The sequence below is a fragment of the Camelus bactrianus genome, chromosome 19, assembly GCF_048773025.1.
Source record: "Camelus bactrianus isolate YW-2024 breed Bactrian camel chromosome 19, ASM4877302v1, whole genome shotgun sequence".
NCBI lineage: Eukaryota > Metazoa > Chordata > Mammalia > Artiodactyla > Camelidae > Camelus > Camelus bactrianus.
Window position 1 is genome coordinate 28484007 of NC_133557.1, and position 23394 is coordinate 28507400.

Genomic DNA, 23394 nt, shown 5'->3' on the forward strand with positions numbered 1-23394 from the left:
GGCAAGGGCCCTCCTTGGCGTCTGGCGAGATCGCCCTGGATGGTGTGGGTCTTGCCTGCCCCTCCCATCCTGGCCTCTCCTGGGTCCTCTGTGTCGAGGTGACTGATTCTTGAGTCTCTGGGACCTTTGACTTCCCCTTCCCTTCCTCCTCTCTTTCCTTCTCCCTCCTGCCAAGTCTAGGCCAGGAAGCACCCCTCCAGGCCCAGGGCAAATCCCTGCTCGCCGTCTTGATTTGAAGGTTTCCTTGTGGGGAGGGGGGCTGCCCTGGCTGTCAGCGCTCACTTTCCCAGCTTCTCCTCTCCCGCTTCGTTAGCCCAATGCACCAGTTCTTACCTTGCCTGTTCATCAGAGAGGCTTTGACAGCTTAGGGGAGAGAGCATCCCAGTTAATAACTAAGACAAGAGCCCACGTTCACTGAGCGGTGGCCGCGTGCCTGGCGCTGTGCGAGGAGCTCATTAGGTACCAGCTCACTGACTCCTCACCGTATTCCTGAGGTCATCTTTGATATCCTCTTATTCCCCATCCCTGTCTCCCACCACATCCAATCCATCAATGAAAGCTATTGACTCTACCTTGAAAATATCTCCAGAATCTGACCTTCTCCCCACCTCGCCTGCTCCCACCTGGGCCAAGCCACCATCACCTCTCGTCTGGATTACTGCCTCCTTCTGGTTGTCCCTGTCATCCCCTACACAACTGGAGCCCTGCCCACCTCTCCTCCTCCACCTCCTGCTTCACTGGGCTCCAGCCACTCCAGCCTCTTCTTTCTCAAATGCCCCAGGCCTGAGGATGCCTCAGGGCCTTTGCACTGGCTGTTCCCTCAGCCTGAAATGCCCTCCCCCCAATATCTGCATGACTTGTTCCTTCACCTCATTCAGGTTCTGCTTAAATATCCCCTCCTTATAAAGCCTGCTTGCCCCCTCATCAAAGGGAACCCCACCTTCACTCTCTATTCCTAACCCCGACATGGAGATATTTGTATCTATATTTTTTGTCTGTGTCCTCTCCATCCCCCGCCCCAAATATAAACTCTAGACAGGGTTTTTTGTCTGTTTTGTTCTCTGCTGTATCTTCAACACGTAGAACAGCGCCCGGTGCAGTGTAGATGCTGGATACAAATTCACTGTGTAAGTGACCAGCCCTGCAGGGTGGGCACCGTAGTTACCCTCACTTTAGGTGTAAAATGAGCCCAGAAAGGTCTGGCCACTTGCCCAGGGTCACAGGGATCTGCAGGGAGGGATCCCAGCGTTGAGCCCTCAGGGGCTGACCCCCGAGCCCTTGCACCCCACCTCTGGGGAGCGCTGCCTCCTGGCCTGGGCGAAGGTCTGAAGCAGACAGTTCTAGGCTCAAATCCTTGCTCTACAGTTACCAGCTGTGTGACCTGGGTGGCTGTCTCACCCTCTCTGGGCTTAGCTCCTTGTCTGCACAAATTAACAGCCATTCCTTCCAAGGATGCCCCAGGAGGGCGTAATTGGCACAGCTCTTAACAGAGTCTGGCATCCGGCAGACCTCTGGCTGTTGTCACTCTTCTGCTTTATAGATGAGGCAACTGAGGCCCAGAAACTGCTCAAGGCCACAGAGCCTCTGGACTCAAGTGAAGGCCTGTGTGGCTCTGAGTCTTCGCCTGGGGAACGCGCGCTCCCTGCTTGGCCAGTTCCCGGGCCTGCTCCCGCCTGTCTGCTTCCCTGGCAGGCGGCCTCCCGCCTCCCTTTGTTCTGCCGCCGCTGGCTGTCCAGGAGCCGGCGGCGTTGCCCTGGCACCAGAGGGAGGCTGAGGTGGCCACACACGGGTTGCTATTTGCTTTCCTCTCCACGGCCCTTCCTGGCCCGGGCGGAGGTGGGTGTGAGGCCAGGTGTGCAGGTGCGGAGGCTTTGTGGTCCGCTCCTTTCTCTCTAAGCTCCTTGTGATGCCTGGGCCCCTGCAGGGTGTGACACCAACTGTCCTGGTCTGTCCGAGACAGAGGGATTTCCCGGGGAGCAGGACTTTTCGGTGCTAAAACCAGGAAAGTCCTGGGCAGACTGGGGTAAGTTGGTGACCCATCCTTCAGGAGACCTGTGTGGTGGGGCAGTGGGCCCGAAAGCAGGTGGAAAGGGGACAGGATCAGCCACCCCAAGGACACTGCACTGCTCCCCTCTGGCCCTGCTGGCTGTGGGGATCTGTTCTGGGCCTGCCTTTGACATCAGGCAGAGCTGAGTGAGGGATCCCTGTCCTATCCCGTGAAAATGACTCCAGCAAGTCATTTCAGCTCTTGGAGACTCAGTTTCCTTGTCTGTAAAGTGAGGATAAGATTCCACACAGGGATGCAAGGGAATCAAATGAGCAAACAAACATACAGCACTCAGCTAGTGTAGATATCTGATACAGGAGAGCGCATCTGATTATCTTAGTAGATGTCTGCTGAAATCCCAGCTTCTCACCCCTCTTAGAATAAAACCCAAATCCCAGGGGACTTTGAAGCTCCTGTGATCTCTGACTGCATCTTCTGTTCCTCCCTGCTTACTCTGCTCCAGCCACAGTGGCCTCCTGACTGGCCTAGACCGGGCCAGGCCTCTCCCTGCCTCAGGGCCTTTGCACATGCTATTTCCTTTGCCTGCAGTACCACTTCCCTCTTTCCCAGAACTGGCTCCTTCTCATCTTTGGGCCTTGGTTTAAAGGCCGTCTGCACAGAGAGGACTTCTTTGCCTGATTTGAAGGGATGTTTGTCTTCTTGGGAACAGGACATTTCTTAGCTGGTTCACTGCTGCTGCCTCAGGTTCTAGGATGACGCCTCGCCCGGAGCAGAGCTCAGGACAAGTTCCTCAAGAGGATGAATGAATGAACATTGCCCTGCGAAGGTCTCCAGCAGGTTGGAGACAGAGCCCAGGGTCTTAAGTCTGTTTTCTTCTCCCAGCCTCTGTTTCCTCATCGGCCAGCAGGGGTGAGAGGGTCATCCAAGCTCCTTGGGGTTTATGAGGTAGGAATGCAGTGACAAAGATGGACCAGTCTTTGCACCGTGGCTGCACGTAGTAGGACTGAGACAGGTGGTCCTGCCAACGCTGACCCCCCCATGCACCTCCACACGCGTTTTCCTCCATGCGTCCTCAGTGGTGCCGCTGCGCACACTACACGCGGATGAGGAAACTGCATCCCGGAAGGGGTCGTCCCTGTCTGGCCCCTCCCGCCAAGCTGGGCAGCTCTGAGCCTCCTGCCTTGTCCCGGACGCCTGCCCCCTTGTCTCCCCTCCCTCCCGAGGGGCCGGGCAGGCAGCTGACGGGTGTCACATGCCCTCAGCCCCCCTGGGCCGGCTGGGCTCCCGCAGAGACTCCAGCACATTGTCAAAGCTGTCAAACAATGTCCCTGCCAGGTTTTTACAAGAATCCAAGGCCTCACTGCCCGAAGCCAAACACCCTCTTAAGACAATACCTCCGGGGCCTGGGGGCCCATCCCCAGCGCCGCCTCTCCTCAGCCATATATAGGCAAAAGCCGGGGAATCCCTCTCCCATCACCGGGCTGGGATCTGAGGGAAGCGGCCACAGCCTTGGCCTGACCTCTGGGATCTCGCACCTCCGGATCTGCCAGCCTCTGGCCCAGGGACTGCGGGAGGAGGCCAGGTGGGCGGGAGCGGGCTGCCAGGCCTGGTGGGTGCTCGGCAGGCTCAGGGCCTCCTGGTGTCCCATCAGCTCAGCTCTTACCAAATAAGGCCTGGGCTGCAGGGCCTGGACAGGCTCAGACTCGGGAGGCAGCGGCCTGCTGGTTTACCTCTTCCTCCTCCTGCACTGTCTTGAGCACGGAGCCAGTGGGCCCCGTGGAGTGCTGTCCCCGAGGCTCCAGGGAGAGCCCCAGCCCAAGGAGCCCCCGGGCACTGTTTAGCATCCCTGGGAGAGGAGCCTCCATTTAGAACCTCTGGAATGTTCCACTTGGAACCCTCAGAAAGCTCCATTTAGAATCTTGAGAGACGTCAAGGTGCAGAAAGACTCCTGGAACTCCTGCTGTGGCCCTGGGACCACTAAATGAGACCAAAGGGATGACCTGCCCCTCCTCAAAGTGCAACACCCACACCTGCTCCCACGTCCTCAGGGCTGATCTGCTGTGGGGTGTTATCTGTGGATCTCTAGTCACACCCGTCAACCTCTTCTTGGTCCTTGGTCTGTGGGGTCAAAGGGCAGACTGGCCAAGGGGCTAGGGCTGGGGGCCAGGGACTCTAGAGCAAACCAGGGGTCCCTGAGCAGTGAGTGATCTGTCCCCCTACCTGTAACTGTGGTGTGGTGAGCACTGGTTAGTATGGGAGAACCCCATCCCTGTGAACCAGCTTAAGCAGCACCTGGGAATAAGCATCCTGCAGGTGGGGAGTGGGAAGACGGAGGGGCGAGCCCGTTGCTGGTGCCGGGGTGCCGGGGGCCTTGTCATGTCTCAGGAGCCGTATGGGGAATGGAGCCCCCAGTCTGCCTACCTTGGTTCCTGCCAGCAACATCACTTCTTGGAGCCTCAGTTTTGCTGTCCTTAAAATGGGTACAATGCAAAGTACCACTGGAGTGGCTGCAGGAATTCAATGGGATAAGGCGCATGGAAGACTGCAGGGAGCTGTTTGAGGATTAAGTGGGATCCTGGGTGAAATAGGGGGTCTCTCCTTTCCTGGGAGATGGGGGAGGGGTTCTCCTGTTCCCAACACCCCCCCCCCAGCTTTTCACTGCCTCCCCTGCTTTCTCAATAGCCTATGGGAGCTGGGATGGCACTTGAGGTCTCCTGAGCCACTCCCAGGACAGAAAGCGTGTGGCTGGGGGTGACGTGGATGTTCACGTGTGAACATATGTGAGTGTGTGTGAATGTGTGGGGTCTCCGCGAGCTTCCATGGGCACAGCTGTGTGATCCTGAACGTGTGCAAGGGTTCGGACTCCTACGGTGGGCATGCGATGCCGGGGGATACTGGTGGTTTCTGCTGATTTCTGTTTCTGAAGCCTTTTCAAAAATTCTGGAAATCTCAGGTTGATGGGGCTCACCAGGGGGCCCTTACAGTCCCTCCCCTGGGATTGGCTGTGGAATAAGGGGCTTCGTGCAGAATGAAAATGCACAACTTCTTGTTCAAAAAGTATCGATTTCCAAGCTGGCACCAGCACAGCATTAAACCAAGCGAGGGGCCTTTCTGAACATGGGGACCCTGTGTGACTGCCACGGCCCTGTCCCCTCCCTGTCCCTGGCAGTGTGAGTGTGTGGACCCCCATTCCAGCAGTGGTGGTGGGATCAGCAGGAAGGGCCTATAAAGTCTGTAAAAAAAAAGTGACCCCCCAGCCCTGAATCATGGAAGCAGCCGGGAGCCCACGTCAGGACACAGAGCCTCTGATAAAAGCGCTCTCCCAGCCGTTGGACTTGAGTCAGGTGAGCTGTGTTTGCTTGGACCTGAGGCCAGTGAGTTTGTGCAGCTCCTGATTTAAGCCAGCCTGGCAGGACACTGTGAGCGAGGCTGTCCATGAGGGGGATGCCCAGTGGGTGGGCGGGACTGGCTCTGCTGGACGGGCAGCTGGGGCCGAGCTGGTGAGCCCTGCAGGTGGATGGCCGGGGGCAGGGATGTCCTGAGGGCCCCAGAGCATGAGAACTAGAGGCTGCCATCTGGGGGCTCCTGCAAGGGGCCTGGGGCTCCCCTGACAGCTGTCACTTGACATTGGCCCTAGAGTTAACACTCTGCTGAAAAAGTGTGTTTCCCCACCTCTCTGGAAAGTTCTTTGTTAGCTCCAGAAACTACCCACCCAGTGCTTGAATGTGTTCACTGGGAACTTGTGACCATTCTGCTGGAACCTGGGGGATTCCACTCAGAACCTTACGGGTCCCCCCACCTCCACTGAGCTCTGAGGTCCCTCGGTGGGGGCTGGGTTTGGCTTGTTCCCTGGGGTCTCCCAGAGCCTGGCACAGCGCTGGCACAGGGCTTCATGAAGGAGGGAACAGCGGGCTCCTGGCCGGCCCACGCCCTCAGAGCCGGGAGCTGGAGTTCATCACGGTCCTCCCCCGAGGCCGGGATCCCAGCCAGCGGGATAGCTCGCCCTCTGACACTGTGTTAATGGAGAGCCTGGTGATTCACGTTCATTGGCTGATTTTTTGATGTAGAGAAAGGTCTTTCTCCAAGGGTCTGAGGCGTCTGCCAACAGCTCATGTCTTTCCCCCATAACCCACACGCCTAAATCTTCTTCTGCTTTTTTCCAGTTTCTCTTTCTTCAAAGTGGAGAGAGAACCAATATGTTCACAGAGACAACCAACCAGAGAGCTTCTGGGCCAACTTCAATGCTCTAAAGTAAACGTGTCCTCTCGATTAATTAATCAACAAAGATTTATTTGGCATGGACTGCGTGCCAGAGCCGGAGCTAGATGCTGAGAAACCAGAGGGAAAATGAGCTGAGGGAATCCCTGCCTGAGTGCAGTGAGGTCGATTTTCTGTTTTATAACTGCAGAAACTGAGGCTCAGAGAGGTTGTGTGAGTTACCTAAGGCCACACAGCATGTGCATGGCAGGCTTTGGCCGGCAAGATAGCTCAGTGCAGAGATTGGCTAGAAGAGATGGGGTATCATTTGGTGGTTAAGACTCAGGCTTTGGGGCCAGTGCAGCTGGGTTTAAATTCCACCTCTGGGACGTTGGACAGGAGCCTGGGTTCCCTTAGCATGTTCCCTCTGCTACGTGCCGGCTGACCTTCTGGAGCCTGTTTCTCACCTGTAAGATGGGAACAAAAAATGTACTGCTCACTCCTTCAACCACTCAACAAATACTTATGGAGAACCTGCCACGCACCACCCACCACTCTAGGTGCTGGGTACAGCTGTGTAAGAAGCAGCCCCAAGAGTTATTGTGAGAGTTGATGGAGGATGCAGGCTGCATGCCTGGTCCAGGCTCCCTCTTCAAGCCACACGTCAGGTGAATCAGGGCAACAGGGCTGTGCTGCAGGTGGAATTTGGCAAAACAGGCCCTCACCTTGGCGATTCCATCATCTGTGCTCGGCGTGTTGGGGGCCAGGCCAGGAGCCTGAGGGGAGCAGGGAAGGGAGGGGCAGGGTCGTCACCACCTTCTGGGCAGAAGCGGGTTGTCAGGCACTAGCTGATGGGCTGGTCCCTCTGCCAGCTCTTCACTGCACTGTCCTGTGGCCTCTCAGGACCACCCGGCACAGGGCGGGGGCCCCATTTGACACTGAGGAAACTGAGGCTCAGGGGACGAAGTAATTTGCTTACGATCAGGCAGCTCGTGAGGGTGGAGCCTGGGGGGTGTCCCTCCACAGCCCGATCTTTTAATTATAAGGTGATGAGAGAAGACAGTCAGGGGAAGGAGGGGGGTGAGAAAGGGACTTGAAGGGGGAAGATGATGCCCCACTTTGGGGCTTCCTGGACCCTCGCTTGTCTCCCCCTCCACCCGTGCCTCTCTGGGGGGCTCATGCCCACCCACCTTTCGAGGTGAGCCTTTGGGCCCAGACACATGGCAGGTGTTATTCGTCTCTGAAGATGGTGCCCCCACCTTGGGGTTGGATTCTCCTCCCCAGACCTGGCATCTCCGGCAGACCGAGGAGGCTATTTTAGAACCGTAGGGCTGGTTTTTATCAAGGCTGCTGATACGGATGTGTGGAAGCATTGGGTTCGTTCTGCCAACACTCTAAGCGAACTTTGCAAGCGCTCCGGATGGTGCCGATCAGAGTGGAGGCTTGGGGGCAATCTGAGGCTGCAGCCGTGCTCTGTCCCCACTTCGACTCTGGGAGGAGAAGGGTCAGCCAGCAGGTCTCCATGTGGCCCTGAGCACATCCCTTGGGCCCCCTATTGCTTATTTTAAAAATCGCTAAGAGAGTAGATTAACTTGAAGTACTCACCAGGAAGAAAAAAAGGAAAAAACATCATACCCGTGTCCAGGGATGGACGTCAGTTACTGTGCTGAGCACTTCTCACTGTACACCGCAAACTAATACAATGGCCACCAATTATGCCTCAACAGACAATTAAGTCTTTCATAAAAAAATTAAAAATAAAAAAGATTTTCTCAGTATAAACTGAAATGTAAAATAAACTGCGTAGAAATGTTTGTTTTCAGTGGGGAGGTGTAATTACCTAATGGTTTATTTGTATATTTATTTAATGGAGGTGCTGGGGGTTGACCCCAGGACCTCGTGTAGGCTGGGCCTGCGCTCTACCACCGAGCTAGACCCTCCCCCGCCATGAGTAGAAATTTTTAAAAAACCTTTGACTTGCTCCCTTAAAAGTGGGTCATTCTAATTTGCCTAGATGTTTTCATTCATAATGTCCCATGTATTTCTTCATCCTGTTTCCTGCCTAAGGGACTTCCAGCTTTAAGACCTTCCAGTCTCTGTGTATGAAATTGTCACATACACCGCCTGAATCTAGTGTTTAAAATTAAGAAAAAAAAATATCTAACGTGATATGTGAAACAGAGGAAAGGTCGGCCGTTCAGCGACTCAGTTCCGTCTGCAGCCTTAATTTCCCTTTGCCATATAACCTAATGTGTACCCAGGCTCTGGGCACTGGGGTGGGGACATCTTGGGGGGGTCCATTATTCTGCCTCCCACAGTTACCTAACTGATCTTTGCAATCACACTCATTTATCAGATTGTCATAATGACAATTATGTATTCATTTGTGACAGTCTTTGTTTTCTGTCTCCCTTGCAAGAGCATTCATTCCATGACTGAGAGCTGGAGGTGCTAAGTACAAATTCCTTGAACAAACAGCAGGACTAGGGTTTGAACCTGCACCTCCATGTTGTTATTTATCAACAAAGAGAGTTGGATCCCCAGTTTCTCCACTGCCTCCATCAGGGCTGCTACGTCCAGTTGCACAGGTCATGGACCGCACAACTCTAGGGCTCAGCTCACACCTAAGATGCTGTGATCCTTGCAGTTGGTGGGGTCCAGCCTTCAGGCCCATGGGCCATGGCTCTGCTTCTGAATCTGGAGCCTGCATTCTCAACCTTGGCTGCCTTTGGAGTCATCCAAAGAGCTTTTAAAACCCTGAAGCCCAGGCCATGTCCCAGACCAATTCTTTTAGAATCTATGGAGTGGGCCCAGGCATCCGCATGTCCAAGGCTCCCCGGGTGAGTCCGAGGTCGGGCTGAGGTGCGAGTCTCCCTCTGGCAGGGTCAGAGAGAGAGTTAGGAAACACAGAGGGAGGGGAGCCCACTCAGCCAACTTTGCGTAATGGAGGCCAGCAGCTGCTGGTGACGCAGGCCCTCATTTCCTCCTTCTGTGTGGTTGCGGGTCGGCTCTCAGGTTCCTTGAATGGCCAGTTATCTGTCCTGCACGGGGCAGCTGCCCTCGTGGCCTCTGGCTGATTCCTGAGCTGTCCACATCTGGCCATCCGTGGACACGGTGCCCTCTTGTCCATCAGCCCTGCTCCATCGAGAGTGGTGATTATTTCTCCTGGATGACAACCTGGCTGCAGAGAGGGACAGGGAGCTCTGGGGGCCGGACAGAGGGAGAGCAGATGCCCTCAAGGACCCCGTGAGGGCATCCCTCGCTTGGGTATCACTTGAAGGTTACCAGACCCTAAGTTTCACTTGGCCGCAGTCAGTTTGCTGGCGTGTTAGTAGGGGATTATGTCCTTGGAGGGCACTGAGCACAGCTTCTGATGTCTGGGGGGCTCACTTTGAGGGGCAGATGATGAAATGCATTGACGGCTTGGCCTGGCAGCCGGGGTGAGATAGGTCCATGTTTCCAGGACACTTCTGCTCTGCCGGGTGCCTTGGGACTCAGGGGGAGGGAGGAAGGAGGAGGTGGCCTGGGGATCCCGGGGATGGAAGCCAGCGAGAGATAGCATTGTGGCTTACACATTCCACCATTTGTGAAGTGTACCCCTGGCCCACTCTCGGACCCAGTGTGAGGTTGGGACCCCTTGGCCGTGCCCTCAGCATAGGAAAGTGTGGTCCCTGCTGGGACACAAGCCCAGAGATGGGCCTAGCAGATGTCTGCCTTTCTCCAGGGTCTCCCACAGCCAGTTAGCCTGGGGGCCTAGCCACTCAGCATCCCTGGGCCGGGCGACCCTCTCCTCTAGGCACTCACCTCCTCATCCTCCCCAGAGGCTTGTGTTTCTGTCGCCTCTTGGCTGTGGGACCAGGCATTTCTGTTTCCTGCTCAGTGAAGTTGGCAGTGGGGGTGGGGAGACTCCAGGTCTGCTCAGAACAGGAAAGGGGAAGACCATGGTTTCTCCCTGGCGACTCCCCCAAAGGCGAGGCATCACATGGTAAACTGACCCCCTCACCTGCTAACACAGCCCCTCTACCCACAGCCCTGGGGTGCTTCTGTGCTAATGGTCCGCTGTGTCCTCTGCCTGGCTTGGCCAGACCCCACACGGGGCCCCAGAGGAGGAGGAGGGACCTGATGGAAGGCCACGCTTCTCGGCAGTGCTGCAAATTTGTTTCCATGATAATACCTGCTAACGCTTACTGGGTACCGGCTAGGGCCCTTTCTCAACTGGATACCTCTGAGTTCATTTAATTCTCAAGAAGCCTTGGGCTCCAGGTAAACGCTTGTACCCATTTTATAGGTAAGAAGACCAAGGCATGGAGCGGTGAGTTAGCAGAGTGAGTAGTGGGACGTAGCCGAGAGGCAGCTGGGTCTCTGCAAGGCAGGCCTGCTGGCCCTGTGTTTGCTCGGGCCTTGGGAGGGGATTCTCGGCCCAGCCACAGAGGTCACGGGGTGGAGGGGTGTTCGGCTGCTCAAGAGGAACCGGAACTTTGGGAACCGCATTCTTATCTGCTCCCCACAGGAGCTGCGACCCGGCAGGGCTCCTGAGCAATGAAAGCTGGTGGCTCTTCATTCACTTGCTTGTTCATTCATTCATTCATTCACTTGCTCATTCATTTGTTCAGCTGATGCTGATTGAGGCCTTCTCCTGTGCCGGGTTCTCGGCCCAGGGCAGCAGCTGTTGACCAGAGTTCCAGGTCCTAAAGGGAGACTGGTAATTAAAGCAGCAAGCACGTAGTGTGTGGGCAACGGCAGGTGGAAGGGTTGTAAAGACCATTAAAGTGGGTAAGAGCCTGGAGGCTGACGGGATGGGGTCTACCTGTGATGGGGTGGTCAGGGAAGGCCTCTGGGGAGGTGACATTTGAGCAAAGACGTGAATGAAGACAGTGGGTGAGCCAGGCAGAAGAGAGGTGTATTAGTCTCCAATGCTGTGTAACAAATACTACAAACTTAGTGGCTGAAAGAATACCTGTTTATTATCTCAGGTTGTCCACAGGTCAGGAGCTAACACCTTTTAGCTGAGCTTTCTGCTCAGGATCTGACAAAGCAGCAGCCATGGTGTTAGCTGGGCTGTGTTCTCATCGGGAGGCTCACCCAGGGGAAGACCTAGCTCCAAGCCCCCTCAAGTTGTTGGGAAACTCAGAACTGAGACACTGTCCTGCTGGCTGTTGGCTGGGGACTGCCGTCACCTTCTCAAGGCCACACCCATGCGTTTACCATGTGACCCCCCTCCTTAGGCCCTCTCACGCTTTCAAGCTCTGATTTCAGAAGGGCCCAGTCCCTTATAGGAGCTCACCTGATTAGGTCAGGCCCACCTGGGTCATCTCCCTTTGGATAAACTCCAAGTCAACTAATTAGTGACTCCCTCATGGGAGCGATATTCCATCATATTCACAGCCCTGCCCACATTCAAGGGGAGGGAATCATGCTGGATGCCTGCACCAGGGGGCAGGATTCTGCCTCCTTTCCATGCTGCAAGGGACTATAAGAGCACTCTTTGGAAGGACTCCTGGCCAAACTGCCTTAGAAAGAAAAGTCAGTGAGAGGCACAGACTCCTTTCCAAAACCTTTGGCCAGCTTTGGGAGTTTCTCCAAGTCCTGGGTGCTATGTTTGAGAGCCAAGTGGATTTTGCTCCTGTGTGGCCATGTCCTTCACAACAGAGGGGGACAGCTCAGGGCTCTTTCTGTCATAAGTGGCACAAAACCTGACTCAACTGACTTAAGAAAAATAATTCTTATGTAATCAAACAGTTGGGTTCAGGCACAGCTGGATCCAGGAGATCAAATGCTGTCATCAGGATTTGATTTGTCTCTACCTCTGGCTCTGTCTTCCATTCCAGTCAGCCCCTGGCAGCTCACCTCCCCTTCCAACAGAAACTCAGATTATTTCTTTTCAACGGTTTCACAGAAGTCACTCAGACGGGATTGATTTGGGTTGTGTTCCCTTCTGTGAGCCAGTTGCTGAGGCCTGGAGGATGAACTAAGCTGATGGGCCAGGCCTGAGCCACATGTCCATGTTTGGACTCTGGAAGTGGGTTACCCCTGCCCGAACGCCAGGGAGTCAAGTAGGGTAGGGGGTCCTGTAAGAAAATTCGATGTGCTTTTTCCAGATGTGGGAAAGCACACTGGGGTGTGGGAGCAGGGGCAGAGAGTGGTGGCCAAAACCATAGCTGTCTCTGCATCTGGTGAGACAAAAACGGCGGTGTGGGCACCTCCCACCCCACACCAGCCAGGGGCAGGAAGCCAGCTGATGGGAAATTCTAAAGCCGTGTGTGTGCGTGTGTTGTGTGTGTGTGTGTGTGTGAAAGAGAGAGAGAACCAGTGGGCCCTCCCCGAGGTGGGTGGATGCAGGGAAGAACTTGGGAGGTGGCAAAGGGGATACAGCCATCCCTGGGGGCGAGGGGACTTCCTAAGACTGGGAAGGGGTGTGTGTGTTAAATTCCTCGCAGTAGTGGGAGGGAGGATGGCGGGATCTCTGGGGGGACCGTCTCCTTGGAGCACCCGGCGAGGCCTGACCCATCTTGGGGGCTCCAGCTGGAGCCAAGTTCCCCGGCTCTGGCCCAGCAGAGGCTGCAGGTCTGCCTCCTCTAGGGGTGCTTTGGGCTCTGTCAGTGAGCACATCAGGGTAACCAATGTGGACGGACCAGCCAGCACCTGGAATGTTCCACCTGGGGAGGGACCTGGCTTTTCATAATAGCTGGGACAGTGAGGCAGGACGGGCAATAGACTGTGAGGCCCAGGGCAAAGTGAAAATGCAGGCCTTTGTTTAAAAACTATTAAGAATTTCAAGACAGCCGAGTATTAAGCCTAATGCAGGCCCTTCTAAGCGTGGGGCTGTGTGCGTCCAGGCCGGCCACCTGAGAAGCCACCAGCAGTGGAGGAGGGAGCCCAGCACTTCCCTCCAAAAATCTAATTTTATCTGATTAAGAGGAATTGAGTCAAGTGCTGCCTCCTGCCCCCACTGCCGCATCCTCACCCCAGGCACCCGCCTAGACTCCTGTCCTCTCTGGGCTGCAGTGGGAAGACAGACAGGCGCCGCTCACCTGTAAGAGCGGAGAGCTGCACTTGCTGGGCCTGAAGCCTCCTTTCAAAGACGGAAGAGCCTGAACGTGATTCGAATCTGGGTTCAACACTGCTTTTGCCATTGATCAGCTGTATGACCCCGGAGAGGCAGTTCCTCTCTGACCCTCCGGGTCCTCCTCTGTGGGATGAAGATTCTGATAGTGGCCATGGAACCACTGCCAGCTGAGCCACCTGGAGCAGCATCAGGGGTGGTCGCCTGGCTGGGCTCTGAGGTTGGTCAGCGTGTCCACTGGGAGGACCTTCACGTGGGTGGGGCATGCTAGGTGGGGGAGGGGGGGTCCTGCCCAGCTGTAATCGCCCTGAGTCAGGACACCCTGAAAATGGGGCCTGGTCTCTGTCTGCAGCCTCCTCTGCTGGTGCTGCCTGGGGTGTGAGGTGAGGAGTTAATCCCCTGCCCTGCACGCCCGTGGTCCTCCTGCTTGGTGGGCTGGCGTGAGGAGGCCGAGGGCCTGGTGTCCCGCAGAAGCTCAGACTATGTGAGTTTTATGTTATTTGAAATATGACCAAGTGTGGATCTTTCCAGAGACCCCCGCCCCCTCCCGCCATCCTGATTTAGGACTCCTCTGCAAAGCTGGGTCTGTCACCAGGTGTTGGAAGATTCTTCTCAAAGAACCCCCGAAGGTGGGGAGAAACCACACAACACATTCTAGCTTTTAGGGAGAAGGCTGGGGGTGGAGGGGCTGGAGAGGAACTCTGGGTCTTGTGCTCTGTATACTTCTGTGTGTATAAACTCCCTGGGGCTCCTTGTGAGCCTCCAGGGGCGCCCTTGATCTTTGAAGAAAAGTCGCAGATAGGGTACAGAGAGTTCTCTTATGTCCCTCCCACAGTTTGAATTTCTCGTAACGCTGTCGTTCTACGTGACCAGGTCATACACCAACACCGTCACGTCGTCAGTCACTCAGTTCTGGACGTGATTTAGAGTCCGCAGTGTTCCCACTCCAGGACCCCATCCAGGCTACTCTCTGCACTCAGCACTCGGGTTTCCTTAGCCCTCTGGTCTGTGACAGCTTCTCCATTGTTTCTTGCTTTTGATGACCTTGGCAATTTTGCGAGGTACAGCTCAGGTGTTTTGACAGATGTCCTCCAGTCTGGGTCTGCCTGATGGTTTCCTCATGGTGAGAGTCTGGGGTTTTTGGAAAGAAGACATTGGAGGTGAAATACTCTTCACATCCTACCAGGGGCTGCGTGATGTCCACGTGGCATTGCTTGTACTTTTCAGCCATTCTGGAAACTAACAATACTGCATCTTTCCTATGGGAAATGTGTATATATGTGATCGTATATATATGACACATATACAACATATGTAACAGCCTGGAGTGTGGAGGTGTGTACATCTATCTCTCAGAGCCATAGCCGTCCCCATACCAAAGTAATCTCCTGAGGGCCCCAGGGTTAAGTAGGCCCTGGGTAAATAATTGCTGGATGCATGAATGGATGAATGAATGGATGAATGAATGAATGAATGAATGATAATAGCCTTTACTCCTCTGTTATTCTGAAACAGGGCCAGAATTTTAATCCTGGTGGTAAAGATGCCAAATTCCCAATGGAATAAAACTTGTGTTTTCCTCCGGGTGGCCTCAGTGCGCCCTGCCTTGGATGCTGTGGCTGTTTGATTTGGGGAGGGAATGGGTTCATGGGAAGGAATTTTAAAGGACTTTGTCTCCCATGGGGCTCTGGAAGGCCAGCAAGGCATTAAGAAATATCTTTCATGAGACTTTAATTCAGCCCTGAGAGCGGATTTAATCTCTGCTAGATAAGCTTATTCCAGGGCTGCAGACAGATGCCGCGTGCGAAGCGCCCGCCTGGGCTCCGCTCTGGGAAGCAGGCCTGGAACTGCTCCGATGGAACACCGGGCAGGCTCAGCCCGGGCCCGGGAGGAAAAAGGCTTCAGGCTCGGGTTTTCTCTTGGAAGCCTCTCAACCAAATTTCAGGGAGCTGTTTGAGGATGTCCTTTTGAGACATCCTCCTGGGGTCTGCCGACCTCACCTGGGCTCAGAGGCCTCCACTCTACCCTCTGCCTGCCACTAATGGGCTGCCTGACCCTGGGACCCTGGCCCAGCATCGGGGCCTCGGTTCCCCCATTTGTAAAGTGAGCCGGATGCTTCCTATATAAAACATCTCAGAGGGGTAGTGGGTGTGCCTTTTGCAGGCTCCCTCCCTCCCTCTTCCTCTTCCTCGGTGATGAAGAAAATCCCAGGCAGGGACTTCGCCAACGTGGGTGCAGCTTCACAGCCAAAGGCTCCCTGTTCTGGGGAAGCTCGCACTTCCACCTACAGAGCAGCCCGTGAACATGAGACTGAGCTCCCAAAGCCCCCGGCCCGCTCAGCACCTGGTGCGGGAGCGGTGTGGTAGTGGGTTGAGGGTGGCCTCCCAAAGGTGATGTCGACCCGGAGCCTGTGAATGTGACCTCATTGGGAAAAGCGTCTTTGCAGATGTGATTAAGTTAAGGATCTCAAATTGAAGTCATCCTGCATTGGGGGGGCCCCAAGTCCAATGACAAGTGTCCTGAGAAGGGAAGAGAAGAGGAGAGGACAGACAGAGAGAAGTCACGTGAAGACGGAGGATCCCTGGGGCCACCAGAAGCTGGAAGAGGCCAGGAAGGGCTCCTTCCCTAGAGCCTTCAGAGGGAGAGAGGCTTTGCCAACAGCTTGACTTTGGACTCGGGCATCCAGAACTGTGAGAGGACAGATTTCTGGTGTTTCAAGCCACCCGGCTCGTGGTGCATTGTTGCATCAGACACGGGAAACAACTGCAGACGCTGTAAGCGGCAGTGACTATACTTAATCGCCCGTCTTGCCTTTGACTGCAGCCCCCCGTCCCCAGCTCAGGGTAGGCTGCCTGCAGATGCCCCAAGGCTGGAGATGCCCGAGGACGGACATCTTGCATTTATGGGCGTCCTCTCCGCTGGGTCGGCCCTGGGCCACTCCCTGGAGGGTGTAACGCCCGCTTCTCTCTACTGCTGTTGCTACATGATTTTTAGGAACCTTCTCTGACATCCTGCAATCTGACTTGGCCAATTTCCTTGCTGAAATCAGACCTGGGCACAACACTGAACCCCCAGCAGCCTGACTTCCTGGAGGCAGCACCTCCCCCACAGGCTCTTTGGAAACAGCAGGTTCAGGTGGATAGACGGGCGGAGGGCCCGGGCGTGTTGTTCTGGGGGAAGCGATTTCTTCCGATTTCAAGAAACCCTAAGTCCCAGGGACTTGCTTAAGGACAGCCTCCAGCTCTCACTGGCAGAGAAACCAGAGGGTGCAGGAGAATATTTAGCATCTTTTGAGGGGATTTGGATAAAAGTGAGTCCTCAGGGGAGGGGCCAGCTGGGTAGCAAGCATTTGTTCTGCAAGGAGACAGCTGGGCATGATTCCCCTCCACCTATACTTGCTGTTGACCAATGTGCAAGCCACACTACCTCTCTGAGCCTTATTCTCTTCAGCCGCAGAAGTGGGTAATGATGGTCCTGACAGCACAGATCAAGGAGATAAAGCTGACGTCCTCCAGAAGACCCCGTGTGGGTGCCCCTGGGGTTGTGCAACCTGCTGCTGCGGATGCACAGGGAAAGCATCTCAAGATGGTTCATCTTAAGAAGCGCCAACCCCGTGTGACTTAACGGGATGCCTCCTGGGACCAGCTTTGGGGAAGTTTGGGGAATTTTGGGGGAATAAACACCCAAACCAGGCATCCTCTCCTAGAGGTCTTGGTGCAGAGCTGGGCTGCCCTGGTTGGGGGGGGTCCCCGGAGCCCTGGGGTTCACAGCCAGGGCAGCACCCCAATGCAGCCCATCTGGGGAGCAGGTGTGCTGTTTGCAAACCACCTGGAGGCCAGGAAAGGAGACAGGGAGCCCAGCCCAGAGGGAGCCCTGGGTCTGTGGTTCCCAGTAACACACCTGGTGGGTCTGGCAATATTCAGGATATACTTCTGCTAAAAAAAAATGATTCCTTATTCATCAGAAATTCAAATTAAACTGGGCGTCCTGTGTTTTACCTGCAAGCCTGCTTCCTGGACCACCCCCTTTCTCTCTCCCCTTCCCTCCTTCATTATTTTATGTAAACTTTTTACTGAGATGTAAAATACACAAACAGAAAAGGGCACAAATCTTAACCGACCGGATGCATGAATCTTCACAAAGGGAATACACACGGGTAACAAGGACCCAGATCTAGAAAGATAGCCTGACCCCAGAAGCTCCCTCGTGCCCCTTGGTCCCTACTCCCCCCGCCCCTGGGGTCACCCGGGGTCCTTATTTTCAGCTCTATATGTTGACTTTTCCTGCCTTTGAATGACCTGTGCGCAGGAGTGCACAGTACGTTCTCACGGTCAGGGCTCTCTCTCACATGGACCGGTGCCTCATCTGTCCTCTGTGATCTGGAATATTCCACCATCATCCCTGTCTCCCAGGGTAACTCAGTTCAGGGTTCTCCAGGAGATAGTGTCCGTCAAGAGTTAAATTCCAGGCACAGAACTTGGATTTGCATGCACTTTGACTGAGGACCTGGGTAACTGGCATGCAAACGTTAGGAAAATTGGCCCCTAAGGCTGTGGGAGAGGAAGGGATGGAGCAGTTTGTGGAACAGGAACTTGCTTTCCCCCTGCAGGCTGCTGGCTTGGCTCCCACCTGCACAGGATGTCCTATTTACAGCCACCACCAGCGGCCTGGATCCCCCCAGATGTAGCCAGTGGGAACACTCCTGGGCTTCTCGACTGCCTCCAGTCACCCTGGGTCCAGCAGCTCAGAGCTGGATGATAAAGGCTGATAAAGGGCTCCAACCGCAACGCCGGGTGATCACACGGCGCCTTGGCCTTGTGCTGTCAGAGTCCTGCAGAACTCGCCTGCTTCTAGCTATTTTGGGTCCTGGAAAGACTGGGAGAGACACACTGTTTTGAGGAGAACCAAGAGGGAACCCAGAGCAGCTGAGAGGGGAGCTGGAGGCCCACAGGCAAACCCAGCTGCAGACAGCATTTTCCAGCAGATGGGAATGTTTCTAAAAATTGTAAATTAGCGCCCAATATGTCAGAATCATGGGCAATGTTCACATGAAGATATAGTTCCTGCCTCTCCCTCCTCACCCATTTGGGTGCCTGCCTGGCCCAGAAAACATTTGAATTGTGGCCCTGGGAGGACTTGGTCCCCTGGCCATTGCAGGGCAGGTCGTTCAGCGGAATGTCTCATTGTCCCCCGTGGGAACCCCGGCTGCCCTGAGGCTCAAGGCGGAGGTGTGAGGACCGTTTCAAAATCCTGTCATATCTCAGCTGAAAAGTTCTCCCTTCTGTTTAAACACCTCTCTCTTCAAATTAACTCAGTCTCAAAGTCTCTCTTTTTCTTCGTTAAAAAAAATGTTAAAAGCACATTTAAGGACATATTAATAAAGGAGGGGGCGCTCTAACCCCTCCCCGCCCCCACCAGCTCAGCTGCCTTTCATTTTGAATATTCCTTCCTGTGCCACCAGAGTTCAACCTGCCGCTGCTGAGTGGCTTCAAAGCACCAGGACAAATAATCGGTCTTGGCAACGTGGCTGCCTGGTCGGTGGCTGTCACTGTCCTGGGGTGCACGCATGGGCAGCAGCTGTTTTCCAAGGGGGTTTCAGCTTTGGTATCCACATCCTGGGTTCTCCGTCTTCTTTCTTCCACCGGTGAGCCTCAGCTTCTCCACCTGAGAAATGGGCGTGGCAGCCTACCTCACAGGTGGTTGTGTGGACCCTGGGTAGGCTGAACGGGGGGCAGAGTTAAGTGAGCCCGTCTGCAGGTGGTACCCTCAGCCCAGCATCCCTACCGCTCACTGTGCATGTTGTTTTGATGTTGCATTGCTCTCCTGCAATCTCGGTGCAGTCCTGCCCCCACCACCTTCCTCTCCTTTTCTTTCCTTCCTTCCCCTGCTCTCTCTCCTTCCTTCCTCAGGTGAGGTTCTTGGGAGCAAAGTAGCGCGACTGGGGCAGGCCTGGCTTCAAGGTCAAGCAGCCTTGTAGGCCAGGCTGAGTGTGAGGACAGATGGTTCTATGCTCGCCTCCTCGCAATGAAAGAGGAGGGTCATCTCACCGTGGGAGGCCCACCCTTCCCATCCCTTCTGATGGAATAATAAGGGGGACCCGACAGCCTGGGCTGTCCTTTCCAAAGGACGCCTCCAGGTGGAGAAATGCCAGGATTTACTCTAGAGAACGTGGGGTGCCACCAGAATGGAAGCCCTCCGGCCTCCTTGGCTGCCCAGCAAGCGGCTGGACCTCTGTGAGCCGCCCCGCCCCCAACAGGCTGTGGGACCCGTTTCCAGGGTGGCTATAGTGATGATGCTTATTAACTTGCAGGAGGTGCCAATCTATCCTTCAGCAGAGACAAAAATGAAACCTAGAGAGCCCACGTTTGAATGCCAGCTTAGAATCTCATCAGCTGAACTTGGTCTGGCTAGTCAGCCTTCTGGAGCCTCTTTGTAAAGTCAAGGTGATTGTGTCACCAACCTCAGGGTGTTGTCATGATGAGGGCATCAAGGGCATTGCTGCTCCCACCCCAGGGCCTTTGCGTGTGCTGTTTCCCCCCCTCCTGGCATCTCCCTCTCACATGGCTCACTCTCTCTTTGTTCAAATGTCAAACTCTTGGACCGCCTTTAGTAAAAGCGTATTGAATCCCTCCTTCCATCTCTAGCACTCCCAACCCCCACCCTTGCTGTATTTTTCTCCATAGCTTGGACCACCATCTGCCCACCAGGTGTTTAACATATTTCTTTACTTCCTGGGCTGTAAGCTTTGCCGAGGGCGAGGGTCTCAGTCTATTTTGTCCCCAGCACTTAGAGTAGTGTCCTGCACGCAGTAGATGCTCTGTACACATTTGTGGATGCAATCAGTACATTTAAGTAATGTTTGTCTCTTTCTCATCACTAGTAACGAGAACATCCTCTGATCTGGCATCTGAGTCACCGGGATGTTCAGATCCCGGGATGTTCTCCCAGAAGCGAAGCTGTGGCTCAGAGGTTTCTCTTCTCTGAAACAGGAGCAGTGAGGACTGTGGTCACTCAGAAAGCAGCCAGGAGGGGGCGCCAGGCGGCGTGAGACTAGAAGAAAAGGGAGCTAGTTTATCACACCCTGGTCAGAGAAGCCCGCCCCAGTCACTGTGAAGGATTGCCTGAGTGCTGGAAGCTTCTGGAAGGGTCCCTGCAGCCTTTCAGGGGTCTGTCCCAGGAGAGAGCAGACACGCGGGCAGCCAAGTCTCCCTGTCACAGTGCGCATTTCATCGATGGTTTCAGGACCTTCATGTCCGCCCTCTCTTCCTGTTTGTGGGAGGTGGGGGGGCGGCTGTGGGGGAGGTCTGCTCCACACCCTAGACTTCAGATCTCAATCTCTTTCTCCCTCTGAGTCGCCGAGATTTTGAGGTCGCCTGGGCTCTGACTCTCAGCGGGCGTCTGAAAATGCCCTGGTTATTGGCCGTGGCCGCCAGCTGGGATCCCTGGAGAGCTTCAGCCATCCTGAGCTGGACCCCACCGTGGAGGCTCTGGTCTAGATGCAGCTGCGACACTAGGGCTTTTTAAAAGTTCCCTAGGGAACTTTACTGCACGGCCAAACTTGCCCTGTGTTAAAGGATTCTGTGAATGGGATAATATTAACTCTCATTTATTCAGCAAGTGCCACAAACTGAGCTCACTCCAGAGGTCAGGCAGGTCATATAATTGAAGGAAGCAGACTGAGTGAGAGGCAGTAGGGGATGGTGGGGACAGTGGTGACCCAGGGACCCATGGCCCATCCTAAAGGGGCAGCCACAACTCGGTGCAGTTGATGGTCAACGTCCTAGGGAGCAAGCCGATGGGCGTGAGCCTCTGACGAGTCAAGAGAAACGGAATGAGCTAGTTTACAAACACCAGCAACTGATTCAGGTGAACAAAGGTGGGTGGGAGGTGGGTGGGGGAAGCAGTCGTGTCCGCTGGTTGGATGGAGCCTGTAGGCGGCCAGTTTGAGGTCTTGGCTTCATGTTTATAAGCTTTCTTCTTCATGGCAGAATCTGTGGGGGTTAGACATTATTGATCTTTTTAGAAATTTAGAGAAACAGATTCAGAGAGGTGAAATCGTTTACTTAAGTTTGCCGTACCCTGCTACCTCCATTAAAAAAATAAACCTAATTACCGCCCCCCACAACACAAAAAAAAATTTAAAAAGAAAAATATTCACTCGGCACTAAGTATCAGCTCTGTGCCAAGCACATTTCCCTGAATTATCTCATTTTACTGTCTCGGGAGTCCAAGAGGTGGCCTGTCCCTACAGAGAGGGAAACCGAGGCACAGAGAGGTTGAGTAAACTATTTCTCCGGTGAGGAAGTGAAGCTCAGATGCACTAATCGTTCTGCATCCCTTACAAATGGGAGGTGGGAGCTGGAATCCGAGCCAGGCTGGGCTTATTCAGAGCCTACGTTCTCTTTTCTGTCATCTGATTAAACAATGCTTCCCAACGTTTAATCTCTCCCCAAACGCTATCTTCCTCACAGACACCCGCTGAGCACGCTTGGAGGTGGGAGAGAGGGGGAAGAATTCAGCTTCCAGTTGGCGACTCCGATAGATGTCCTTGCAAAACCACATGGCTTTGAGGAGTTTAAACTTTAGTCCTGAAAGATAGATGTTTCGTTGTCGAAGTCAGATCTAGGAAGCCCCATGCTGTGAGCTGTGCTGCTTAGAAATATTGTTCCTTATTAGCTTGCTAGTGCCATTTGGTAAGGAATTTAAATCCCCCATCAAGTAAATGAATTGCTGTTAGTTTGAAAAGAATGGCCTTGGATTTCCACTTCTTTCTAAATAAAACCTCAGAAGGACAAAAGGGACAGGTGGAAGTTATAGGTTAATTTTTTTGTGCTTGCAGAATTCCAGGACGCAAGCAAATGAGGACAAACATGGTAATATGGATATTAACTGAAACACGCTGCAAGCGTGCCATTTCAAAACTCATTTTAAAAAATCACATGTATTAAAAAAATAAACTTTTCAACATTGCTGTGGCAAATGGAAACACTATTACTCACCAGAAACAGCAATACTTCTTGTCATTACCGTTAGTGACAGTCTGAGCATTTACTCTGTGGCAGGAACTGCCAGGATGCTGCCTGACAAACGGTGTGATGCGTTCATCCTCACAGATGTTCCTCTATGAGGCGGGGTCCATTATTCTCATTTTAAAGATGAAGAAACTGAGGTCAAATTCTTCTTGCAGTCTGTTCACAACAGGGGCCTCCAACGAAGATATGAAACTTACTTGGATTCATCTTCTTAATGCACCTGAATCGCCATGTTCCCCTCTCCTCTTCCCTCATTTCCCCTCGCTCCTATTCTTCCTGAAAAGTTGAGAAACTCGGTCCAGCATCACCACTCCCCTCCCAGGCCGAGAAGGATGAATGCCCTTCCCCTCTCCAGCACTGCGGCTCTGAAGCACCCACCGTAAGCACCCTCTCCACCACCAGACAGCACGTGGAGGGCAGAGACAGAGTCCCCCACGCAGCACACAGTAGGTGCTCAGGGAACACTTGCTGAATAGGTGAATGAGTGAATGAATGAAGCAGACGCAGGAAGCAAATTCAAGGTCCAGCTCAGCTGAGTCTCCCGGGCCACAGGCGCCAGCATGAAGAAGGCGGGCCCTGTCTTTGGCTTTGGTAGTGACACGTCCATCTGAAGGTGCTGCTGGTCTGAGCCTCTTTTTTCTCGTCTACGAGATGGGGTGACAGTAGAAAGGGGGCAACACCGCACCTCCCTTGGGGGCTGTCGTAAGGATTCAATGAGTTCCTATTTTAGGTGAGAACAGTGCCTGGCACAGAGCAAGTTCGCGATGATGTTAACAACAGCAACAGTATTACTTATCATCATGATGTGTGTTTCCCACTTCTCTGTATAACCATTTAAGCCATACTGGTTTTCTATTTACCGTAGTGTTGTGAAGTTTTATTTAAAAATAAATGTATTTGATTTTTTAAAAGTGAGCTGAAAATAAGTAAGTATCTGAGCAGTGGTACCCAGATACACTCCACATCCTGAGGTAGTACAGAAGGATGCGGTAACAGGACCAACAGGGAGGAGGTGACTTGACTGGGGGCAGCTTCTACAGTCCCCACGCTGGTCACTCGGAGACAGGCACACGGTGGCCTGGGACGCAGGCACT